Below are 11,191 nucleotides of genomic sequence, written 5' to 3' on the forward strand. Positions count from 1 at the left end.
TGGGAGGTATTTGATGGCGTGGAAATCATCGCCGCAGGCCATGTGGATATGAAGTAGATAATCCTCGATCCATACTGCAGGATCTGTTGTGCCATCATATGATTCGATATTTACGGGTTTGAAACCCTCGGGGATTTGATGATCCATTATTTCGTCTGTGAAGCATAGTGGGTGTGCGGCCCCTCTATACTGGGCTATATCACGACGTAGCTCCAATGAGATTTGTCTACTGTGTTCGGCCCTGTCGAATTTGTGACCGGCGTGACGGTTACCGTCTCGAGCCGTGGGGTGCCTGTCATGGTAACGATTCCGACAATAAAAGAGGGGTAGGATAAAGAAGCACGATCTATCGAGATGCATATGGGTGACACGGTGGTTTTAGCGAGTTCGGGCCTCTCACGGTGGAGATAACAACCCTACGTCTCGTGCTCCGGAGAGGCTTTGTTTTATCTTAGTATGTATCCGGAGATTACAATGAGAGGGGAACAGATCCCCGTAGTCCTGAGACTAATGGTAAAAAAAAGAGAGAGATGGAAGAAAAGAGCCCCCTAGTCTAGTGGTGGGGGGTGGCTTATATAGAGTGCGCCACCCCCTCACCCCTTATGTTACACGGTGGAGCATCAATGCCATAATGCCTGCCCACTAGCTACAAACCGTCATGCTGACTATTGATCTTTGCATATCCGAGTGAGTTACACGGTCGAGTGGAATGAGCTCGTCGAGTGAAGTGTCGTGCTCCGAGTGGTTGTCGCCGTCCGAGTGATTTTCAAGTTGTGGTACATCTGGACGGCGATCTGGCCCAGGGGCCCAGTACAGAGTATACGGTGTCCATGGGTAGGGCCTTTAGGTCAGGCCTGTTACCCTACCCCGAATACATGTCCTCGTCATTAGCCCCCGAATCGGTCGAGGTTGAGCGGGTCGAGTCGAGGTGAATTCCCAGATGAGTCGAGTGCTACGGAGGCACTTATGAACTCCCTCTGGTCATCCGGCGATCTTATCTCCGGATGTTTCCTTGACGGATTCTAGACTGTATGGTGTCCGAGTGAAATGAGCTCAAACGGGTCCGCGGAGGAGCGCTAAACTCACCTTATAGAAATTTTTTTGGAGTGATTTGGAGCTGGTCCTGCATTGAGTAATTGATTACTCAGAATTTCTTCACGCCTGGAACGTGTATTTTTTTTGTTTGGCCGTCACTCGGACCGGGCGGACCATTCCGAGTGGATACCATTCCAGTGGGGGCACGCTGAGTGCACCCACTGGGTGTAGTCCCCGAGACTGCCGTCGACTGCGGGCAGTCGGCGGGAGTCTTAGAGCCTGTCCTTTTTGTTGTTGTTCATCACTCGGACTGGTCAGGCCGTACCGAGTGGAGATTACTCCAGTGGGGGCACGCTGAGTGCACCCACTGGGTGTAGTCCCTGAGACCGCCGTCGACCGCGGGCAGTCGGTGGGGGTCTGAGAGAACTAAAAATCTTCTTAGCTAGTACTGATCGAACTTGTTCTTCTCTGACTCGGAGGTCGAGTAATTCTGGAGCCGGTTTTGCATCGAGCAAAGTGTTTCTTTCCGAGTTCTCTTCCAGTGGGGGCACGCTGAGTGCACCCACTGGGTGTAGTCTCCGAGCCTCTGTCGGACTAGATGAGCCTGGCAGAGGGTTTAAGTGTCCTGGTAAACCTCCACGCAGTCGACACGGTAAATATCTTTTTAGTCTAAAATTGATTCAATCGGATGCATCTTCAGGCGCTTGACATGGTAAGTAAGCTCAGCCTGGAGCTGAGTCAGTCGGACTGATCTTCGTGCACTTGGTATGGAATAAATTCAGCTTGGAACTCGGTCAAGAAGCTGAATCTTCGTGCTCTCAACATGGTGAATGAAATCGGCTTTGAAACTGACGACTGTAGAAAAAAGCTGGACACTCCAGGGAGTAATCATTCCAGTAGTACTTCTTATATTGACCGTTAAATTTTGCGTGAAAGGGGTATTCATCCGAGTGGACGTGCTTCCCAACTGATCGGGGTATGTTGACTGCAAGGAAAAACTTGGTGGCACTCGTATGTCTCCCGGAGGAGATAGACTAGTGGTCTGACATGGACGTGCCATGAAACCCGAGTGGCGAGGCTAGTGTGTGGGCTGACTCTCTGGAGAGATGCCACTCATTATCCCGGGGGAACACCAGCACATGCCATCTCTGAGTCCAAGTTTGTGAAACGGACGCCTTGGGGCCTAGGATAAGGGCCAAGTGTATCCGTAGAGGAGCGTCGTTTTCACCCTTTTGCAGTCTGAAGATGACTTCAAGAAATGATTTGGGCGATCGTCCGAGTGGACAGTACTACCATTATAGATTTTCGGCGGAACGAGCATGTATGGTCAGAAAGATATTCTTGATGCGATCAATGGGTTGATTGAATGGGCATAACCCCTGAGGGCAACATGGCCAACGGCTGTGCGTAGCCCCGAGTGATGCTTGAAAGAGGTAAGCTTGCTACAGAGTGTGATATGAAGTTGATCATATGAGTAACTTAGTCGTTCCTGTGCTGGGGGTTTAAACGACTTAGCTATAAAACAACTTAGCTATATGAAGGCGCGCGAGTGGCCGAGTGGTGAAGATGTGTTCAACCGAGTGGTGACGCACGGGGCAGCCGAGTGGCGAGGATGTGACCAACCGATAGGCGACGTGCGAGACGGCCGAGTGGTGATGAGGTGACCAACCGAGAGGCGATGCGCAGAGCGGCCGAGTGGTGATGAGGTGATCAACCGAGAGGTGACACGCGAAGCGGCCGAGTGATGATAAGGTGACCAACCGATGGCGACGCGCGGGGCGGTCGAGTGGTGATGAGGTGACCAACCGAGTAGCGACGCGCGGGGCGGCCGAGTGGTGATGAGGTGACCAATCGATAGGCGACGCGCGGGGCGACCAAGTGATAATGAGGTGACCAACCGAGTGGCGACGCGCGAGGTGACCGAGGGGCGATGATGTGTACAACCGAGTGACGATGCGCGGGGCGGTCGAGTGGTGAAGACGTGCACAACCGAGTGACGACGCGCGGAGTGGTCGAGTCGTGATGTGTGAGGTGGTCGAATGATGAAGACGTGCACAACTGAGTGGCAACGCGCGGGGCGGCCGAGTGGTGAAGACGTGCACAACCGAGTGGCGACGCGCGGGGCGGTCGAGTAAGGATGCGTGAGGTGGCAGAGTGAAGGACTAAGTGCCCAGCCAAGTGGCTGAAATGGTCTTCGAAGGACTTGGCCAGATGCTTTCGAAGCTAATGTAGCGATGAGGTCGGCGTAGTGCGGTTGCGACACAACAAGACCGGCGTGACAACTGAGTCTGAGTAGGAATGAAGATGGCGTGCAGAGCGTCTGGGTGGTTATAAAACTTGTCAAAGTGGCGGATCAAATGTACTTGTTGAAGTGAAGGATCTGACTGGTGATGAAGTACTCGACTACTCAGGAGAGTGTCATTCCAAATGAGATGCAGCCCCCGAGTGCAGCGTAGCCCCCAAGCGTACTACAGGCTTCGACAAACGGACATGTCGGAATACGAGAAATATAGTTTTGAATGGATGATTTGCAATTCATCGAGTCGGACTCGGGTAAAGATGAGGAGAAGCTTCCGAGTGACGCTCGAAAGAGGCAAACTCGCAAAAGAGTGAAGTGTGTGAAGTTTAATTATAAAAGGGACTTATCTGTCTCATGCCTGACGAGGTCTATATCATTGATACGATGAAGAGGATTCCACTGAGGGGTTGGCTGGATGTGTTTGAAGTCAACAGAGCGACAAGGTCGGTGTTGTGGTGCGCTAGGATCAGTACGGTGACCGAGTCCGAGCAGCATGAAGTTGGCGCATAAGGCCGTCGAGTGATCGCGTAACTTGTGTAAAAAAATGGCGCAGGCCAACGGAATAATTTCTCAAACAAATTTGATGTGTGCTGAAATGATTTGTGTTTATAACACCCATAGACACCCGAGGTCACAATGCTGAAATGATTTGTGTATATAACACCCATAGACACCCGCTGGGAGTGCAAGGGGCTTGCTGGTTAACCAGCAAGAGTCTGAAAGAGCGAAGGATCCGTTCGAACTTGTCGAAGCGACGGATCCGACGGAACTCGTTGGAATACTGGCTCAAATAAAGTGGAAGTGTAGTGTTTCGACTGAGTTGCAGCCCCGGAGGACCGATGCAAATTCGAGGTGAAGAACGACACATGGTGTTCGTGAATGATGTTTGCGAAAAAATGGAAGATGGACTCGTGAGTCTCGTAACCAGTACTAAGCAAGTATGTGAAAATAAGCAGTCGAGCGTAGAGGTACACTTGGTGGCGTGGCCTCCAAGTGAACGTGATGTGTGAATTATGGGACACTCGAAAAGACGGAAATAACAGAATGTAAAATGACTTAGCTGTTTGAAGGCAAGCGAGTGGCCGAGTGGTGAGACGAGGCGATGGTGACAGTCGACCTTCGTCTCGGTGTCCTTGCGGATAGGGATGGAGCGCACATCATACTTGTGATGCAGCTCCTTGAATTAGAGGTTTGCTCTTGTCTCAGTCGGATTTTGGCTACTTAGGCGAGTCCTTGGACTGTAGCTAAGCCTCCAAGTGGGAGGCTTGCTCTCCACTCGGTAGGATTTCAAACACTTAGGCGAGTATTGGACTGCAACTAAGCCCCCGAGTGGGAGGTTTGCTCTCCATTCGGTAGGATTTTTTTTCAAACTTAGGCGGGTACTGGACTGCAGCTAAGCCCCCAAGTGGGAGGTTTGCTCTCCACTCGGTAGGATTTTTTTCAAACTTAGGCGAGTACTGGACTGCAGCTAAGCCCCCGAGTGGGAGGTTTGCTCTCCACTCGGTAGGATTTTTTTCAAACTTAGGCGAGTACTGGACTGCAGCTAAGCCCCCAAATGGGAGGTTTGCTCTCCACTCGGTAGGATTTTTTCAAACTTAGGCGAGTCCTTGGACTGCAGCTAAGCCCCCAAGTGGGAGGTTTGCTCTCCACTCAGTAGGATTTTTTTTCAAACTTAGGCGAGTACTGGACTGCAGCTAAGCCCCCGAGTGGGAGGTTTGCTCTCCACTCGGTAGGATTTTTTTTCAAACTTAGGTGAGTACTGGACTGCAGCTAAGCCCCGAGTGGGAGGTTTGCTCTCCACTCGGTAGGATTTTTTTCAAACTTAGGCGAGTACTAGACTGCAGCTAAGCCCCCGAGTGGAAGGTTTGCTCTCCACTCGGTAGGATTTTTTTCAAACTTAGGCGAGTACTGGGCTGCAGCTAAGCCCCTGAGTGGGAGGTTTACTCTCCACTCGGTAGGATTTTTTCAAACTTAGGCGAGTCCTTGGACTGCAGCTAAGCCCCCAAGTGGGAGGTTTGCTCTCCACTCGGTAGGATTTCTTGAACTTGGCGAAACAGATTCACAGCTAAGTCACCCACTGGGGGATTTTGGCGATGGCGACGCGCAAGGCGGCCGAGTGGTGATGAGGTGACCAACCGATGGCGACACGCAGGGCGGCCGAGTGGTTATGAGGTGACCAATCGAGGGCGACACGCGGGGCGGCCGGGTGGTTATGAGGTGACCAACCGAGGGCGACGCGCGGGGCGGCCGGGTGGTTATGAGGTGACCAACCGATGGCGACGCGCAGGGCGGCCGAGTGGTTATGAGGTGACCAATCGAGGGCGACGCGCGGGGCGGCTGAGTGGTTATGAGGTGACCAACCGAGGGCGACGCGCGGGGCGGCCGAGTGGTTATGAGGTGACCAACCGAGGGCGACGCGCGGGGCGGCCGAGTGGTTATGAGGTGACCAACTGAGGGCGACGCGCGGGGCGGCTGAGTGGTTATGAGATGACCAACCGAGGGTGACGCGCGGGGCGGCCGAGTGGTTATGAGGTTACCAACCGATTGGCGACGCGCGGAGCGGTCGAGTGGTGATGAGGTGACCAACCGATTGGCGACGCGCGGAGCGGCCGAGTGGTGATGAGGTGACCAACCGATGGCGACGCGCGGGGCGGCCGAGTGGTGATGAGGTGACCAACCTATGACGACGCGCGGGGCGGCCGAGTGGTGATGAGGTGACCAACCGATGGCGACATCCGGGGCGGCCGAGTGGCGATGAGGTGACCAACCGATGGCGACGCGCAGGGCGGCCGAGTGGTGATGAGGTGACCAACCAATGGGCGACGCGCGGGGCGGCCGAGTGGTTATGAGGTGACCAACCGATTGGCGACGCGCGGAGCGGCCGAGTGGTGATGAGGTGACCAACCGATGGCGACGCGCGGGGCGGCCGAGTGGTGATGAGGTGACCAACCGATGGCGACATCCGGGGCGGCCGAGTGGCGATGAGGTGACCAACAGATGGCGACGCGCGGGGCGGCCGAGTGGTGATGAGGTGACCAACCAAAGGGCGACGCGCGGGGCGGCCGAGTGGTGATGAGGTGACCAACCGAGAGGCGACGCGCGGGGTGGTAGAGTGAAGTAGACGCGTCCATCAAAGTGGCGAAGCTCGAAACGTCCGAGTGAAGTAGACCCGTCCCGCAGAGTGGCGACGCGCAGGACGTCCGAGTGAAGTAGAGGCCTTCGGTGGAGTGGCGACGTTCGGGGCGTGCGAGTGAAGTAGATGTTTCTGTATAGTGTAATCGAGGGTGCCATGCTGAAGTTGGTCTGAGTAAAATGTGGACTATCCGATTAAATGTAGAAGCCGCCATCCGACTGAATCAGTTGCTGAACAGAAGAACCTCTCGATTTGCCGAGTAACCCTCGCCGGTGAGGGAAGTGTGTCCCAACGCCGGAATCCACGGCGCGTCTTCGCTGCGGAGGCCGCCGTATCTGGGGACGCGGATCGACGCCCGCGCTCGTGTCGCGTCCGGTCTGCGCTTCACCACAGAGGGAACCATCACGCTGCCGACTCGACGAGCCGCCGCCTGCGAGTGCGTGGCTAGTGCTGGCACTCCGCCGCGGAGGCCGCGGTCGAGCAGTTGGGTGGAGAAAAGAGCCGCCGTGTGCCCGCGCTGCGTCGGGCAGTCGACGCCGGAGGGAGAGGTCACCGAGTGGGTAGTGCCTTGCAGTCGACACCGGTGGATGGAGCAGCGCTGCCGGCTGCTATGCTTCGTTGCTCGAGGGAGCCGGGTCGTAGGCTAGTTTGAGGGACACCGCGTCATCCAAACCACGGCCAAGCGCGCTGCCAGCTCACGACCGAGTGTTGATGTCGGAGGTAGGAACGCCGTGCTCTGCTGATGCGGCAGCAGCAGCCTGGTCGGGCCTGTGAGCCGCGCGCGCGGACACCGCTTCGGGAGGCCGCCGGGTCGCCAGTTGGGGCCACAAGGAAGATGAAGAAGACGTTACTATGCCTTGATGGAGTTGCCCACGTCCAGGACATGTACGTGCATGCAGGAGTGGTTAGTTAGCGGTAATTAGGTAAGATGCGTTACCGTTTGTGCATGTAAGGGAAGTTTCCCTTTCCCACGGCCATTTAACCCCTGCATGCAGGAGGCTTTAATTAGCGGGAGTTAAGCAAGAATAAATGAAAAGGAATTAAGGTTAGAAGGAAAGTCGTAGAGGCAGCCCGGAGGAGAGCTCCGCCGCGACGGAAACTGCCGGTCAGGCCGGAATCTGACGGTAGTCAGAGAGGTGGTGATGAGGAGGATAAGTAGATGGCTGCAGCCCAGGCGCGAGAGTCGCGGGCCGGCACAGCCAAGAGCGAGGCCGGTGCGAACTCTGGGGTCGCGTTTCACTGCTCGAGGAGCCGGAGCCGTGCGCCGTCGGAGTCGCACTTCAACGCCCGCGGAGCTGGGCCAAGTGCCGGCATTCGGGCCTCGTCGCCCGAGGAGCCGGATCGACCGCCGGCCGTCGTGCTCCGCAGGCCGAAGAGCCAGGCACAGCGTTAGCGGCTGTGCGTGTGTGGGCGCTCGGCAATGGCGTCCGCAGATGAGGCCGAAGATGACGACATGCGGACAGCGGCGCTTCATCGTCCGGGAGCCAAGCCACTAATCGGTACAAAGGGAGGCATCCTTTTATATGAGCTCGTGTGCATACAGAAGAAAAACAAACAATCGTTAAATCAATGGTAGATTGTAAAGAACAAGATAGTATGGAATGGGACTTCCTGATCCCTCTGTATGAAGAGTGTCATGTCTTTCCTGTGGATGGAGTGATGTCTGGACCATCTTGGATCAAACCCTCCATTGATGATTGTTGATCGACGAACGAAGATCGAAGAAATAAAAACCATTTGCATCATGGTTTGATAGACGCCATGCCCCACGGTGGGCGCCAACTGTCGTGGTAACGATTCCGACAAGAAAAGAGGGGTAGGATAAAGAAGCATGATCTATCAAGATGCATATGGGTGACACGGTGGTTTTAGCGAGTTCGGGCCTCTCACGGTGGAGATAACAACCCTACGTCTCGTGCTCCGGAGAGGCTTTGTTTTATCTTAGTATGTATCCGGAGATTACAATGAGACGGGAACAGATCCCCGTAGTCCTGAGACTAATGGTGAAAAAAAGAGACGTAGTCCTGAGACTAATGGTGAAAAAAAGAGAGAGATGGAAGAAAAGAGCCCCCTAGTCTAGTGGTGGGGGTGGCTTATATAGAGTGCGCCACCCCCTCACCCCTTATGTTACACGGTGGAGCATCAATGCCATAATGCCTGCCCACTAGCTACAAACCGCCATGCTGACTATTGATCTTTGCATATCCGAGTGAGTTACACGGTCGAGTGGAATGAGCTCGTCGAGTGAAGTGCCGTGCTCCGAGTGGTTGTCGCCGTCCGAGTGATTTTCAAGTTGTGGTACATCTGGACGGCGATCTGGCCCAGGGGCCCAGTACAGAGTATACGGTGTCCATGGGTAGGGCCTTTAGGTCAGGCCTGTTACCCTACCCCCAATACATGTCCTCGTCAGTGCCCACGCGATCCGTAGATCGATCTTGTTTGCCTTGCCTTGTCCTCCAACATATCTCGTAAGTCCGGCGCATATTCCCGTGCCTTGGTACGGGGTGCGGCTTGAGTGGAGGGCCGAGAGGCCTCTCTGTCGCGGCCACGGGGTGGCCGGTCGGCCGCATCAAGTGCTTCCTCTTCTAATCGGGGTAGCAACATGCGCTTTGGGTAGTGCTACGTCTCGAGCTAGCGTTGGTTATCCGCGAAGAGGAGGGGGTGATACAGCACAGTAGCGTAAGTATTTCCCTCAGTTTTTGAGAACCAAGGTATCAATCCAGTAGGAGGTCACGGGCAAGTCCCTCGTACCTGCACAAAAACGGTAGCAACTCGCAACCAACGCTTAGGGGTTGTCAATCCCTTCACGGTCACTTACGAGAGTGAGATCTGATAGAGATAATATTTTTGGTATTTTTGGTATAAAGATGCAAAGTAAAAAGTAAAAAGCTAAACAAGTAAAATAAAGTAATGGAGATTGATATGATGAGAATAGACCTGGGGGCCATAGGTTTCACTAGTGGCTTCTCTCAAGAGCATAGATATTCTACGGTGGGTGAACAAATTACTGTTGATCAATTGATAGAATTGAGCATAGTTATGAGGTTATCTAGGTATGATCATGTATATAGGCATCACGTCCGTGACAAGTAGACCGACTCCTGCCTGCATCTACTACTATTACTCCACTCATCGACCGCTATCCAGCATGCATCTAGAGTATTAAGTTAAAAACAGAGTAACGCCTTAAGCAAGATGACATGATGTAGAGGAATAAATTCATGCAATATGATAAATACCCCATCTTGTTATCCTCGATGGCAACAATACAATACGTGCCTTGCAACTCTTTCTGTCACTGAGTAAGGACATCGCAAGATTGAACCCAAAGCTAAGCACTTCTCCCATTGCAAGAACTACCAATCTAGTTGGCCAAACCAAACGGATAATTCGAAGAGACTTGCAAAGATAAATCAATCATACATAAAAGAATTCAGAGAAGATTCAAATATTATTCATAGATAAGTTGGATCATAAACCCCCAATTCATCGGTCTCAATAAACACACCGCAAAAAGAAGATTACATCGAATAGATCTCCATGAGAGAGGGGGAAAACATTGTATTGAGATCCAAAAAGAGAGAAGAAGCCATCTAGCTACTAGCTATGGACCCGAAGGTCTGAAGTAAACTACTCACACTTCATCGGAAGGGCTATGGTGTTGATGTAGAAGCCCTCCGTGATGGATGCCCTCTCCGGCGGAGCTCCGGAACAGGTCCCAAGATGGGATCTCGTGGATACAGGAAGTTGCGGCGGTGGAATTAGGTTTTGGCTCTCCCTCTGGTCTAATGGGGGTACGTAGGTATATATAGGAGCAAGGAGCACGTCGGTGGAGCTCCGAGGGGCCCACGAGGCAGGGGGCGCGCCCAGGGGGGCGCCCTCCACCCTCGTGACCCCCCCGGAAATTTCTTGGAGTAGGGTCCAAGTCTCCTGGATCACGTTCGGTGAGAAGATCACGTTCCCGAAGGTTTCATTCCGCTTGGACTCTGGTTGATATTCTGTTTCCTCGAAATACTGAAATAGGCAAAAAAACAACAATTCTGGGCTGGGCCTCCGGTTAATAGGTTAGTCCCAAAAATAATATAAAAGTGGAAAATAAAGCCCAATATGGTCCAAAACAGTAGATAAAGTAGCATGGAGCAATCAAAAATTATAGATACGTTGGAGACGTATCAGGCATCCCCAAGCTTAATTCCTGCTCGTCCTCGAGTAGGTAAATGATAAAAAGAGAATTTTTGATGCGGAGTGATACTTTGGCATAATTTCAATGTAAATCTTCTTAATCATGGTATGAATATTCAGATCCGAAAGGTTCAAGACAAAAGTTCATATTGACATAAAAATAATAATACTTCAAGCATATTAATCAAACAATTATGTCATCTCAAAATAACATGGCCAAAGGAAGTTCATCCCTACAAAATCATATAGTTAGGCTATGCTTCATTTTCGTCACACAAAGATGTTCCCAACTTCTATACCCCCGATGACAAGCCAATCAATTGTTTCATACTCAAATAATCTCAAACTTTTTCAACCTTCATGCAATACATGAGCGCGAGCCATGGACATAGCACTATGGGTGGTATAGAATATGATGATGGGGATTGTGTGGAGAAGACAAAAAAGGAGAAAGTCTCACATCAATGAGGCTAATCAATGAGCTATGGAGATGCCCATCAATTGATATTAATGCAAGGAGTAGGGATTGCCATGCAACGGAT

Source organism: Triticum urartu, chromosome 1 (genome assembly GCF_003073215.2).
Source record: "Triticum urartu cultivar G1812 chromosome 1, Tu2.1, whole genome shotgun sequence".
NCBI lineage: Eukaryota > Viridiplantae > Streptophyta > Magnoliopsida > Poales > Poaceae > Triticum > Triticum urartu.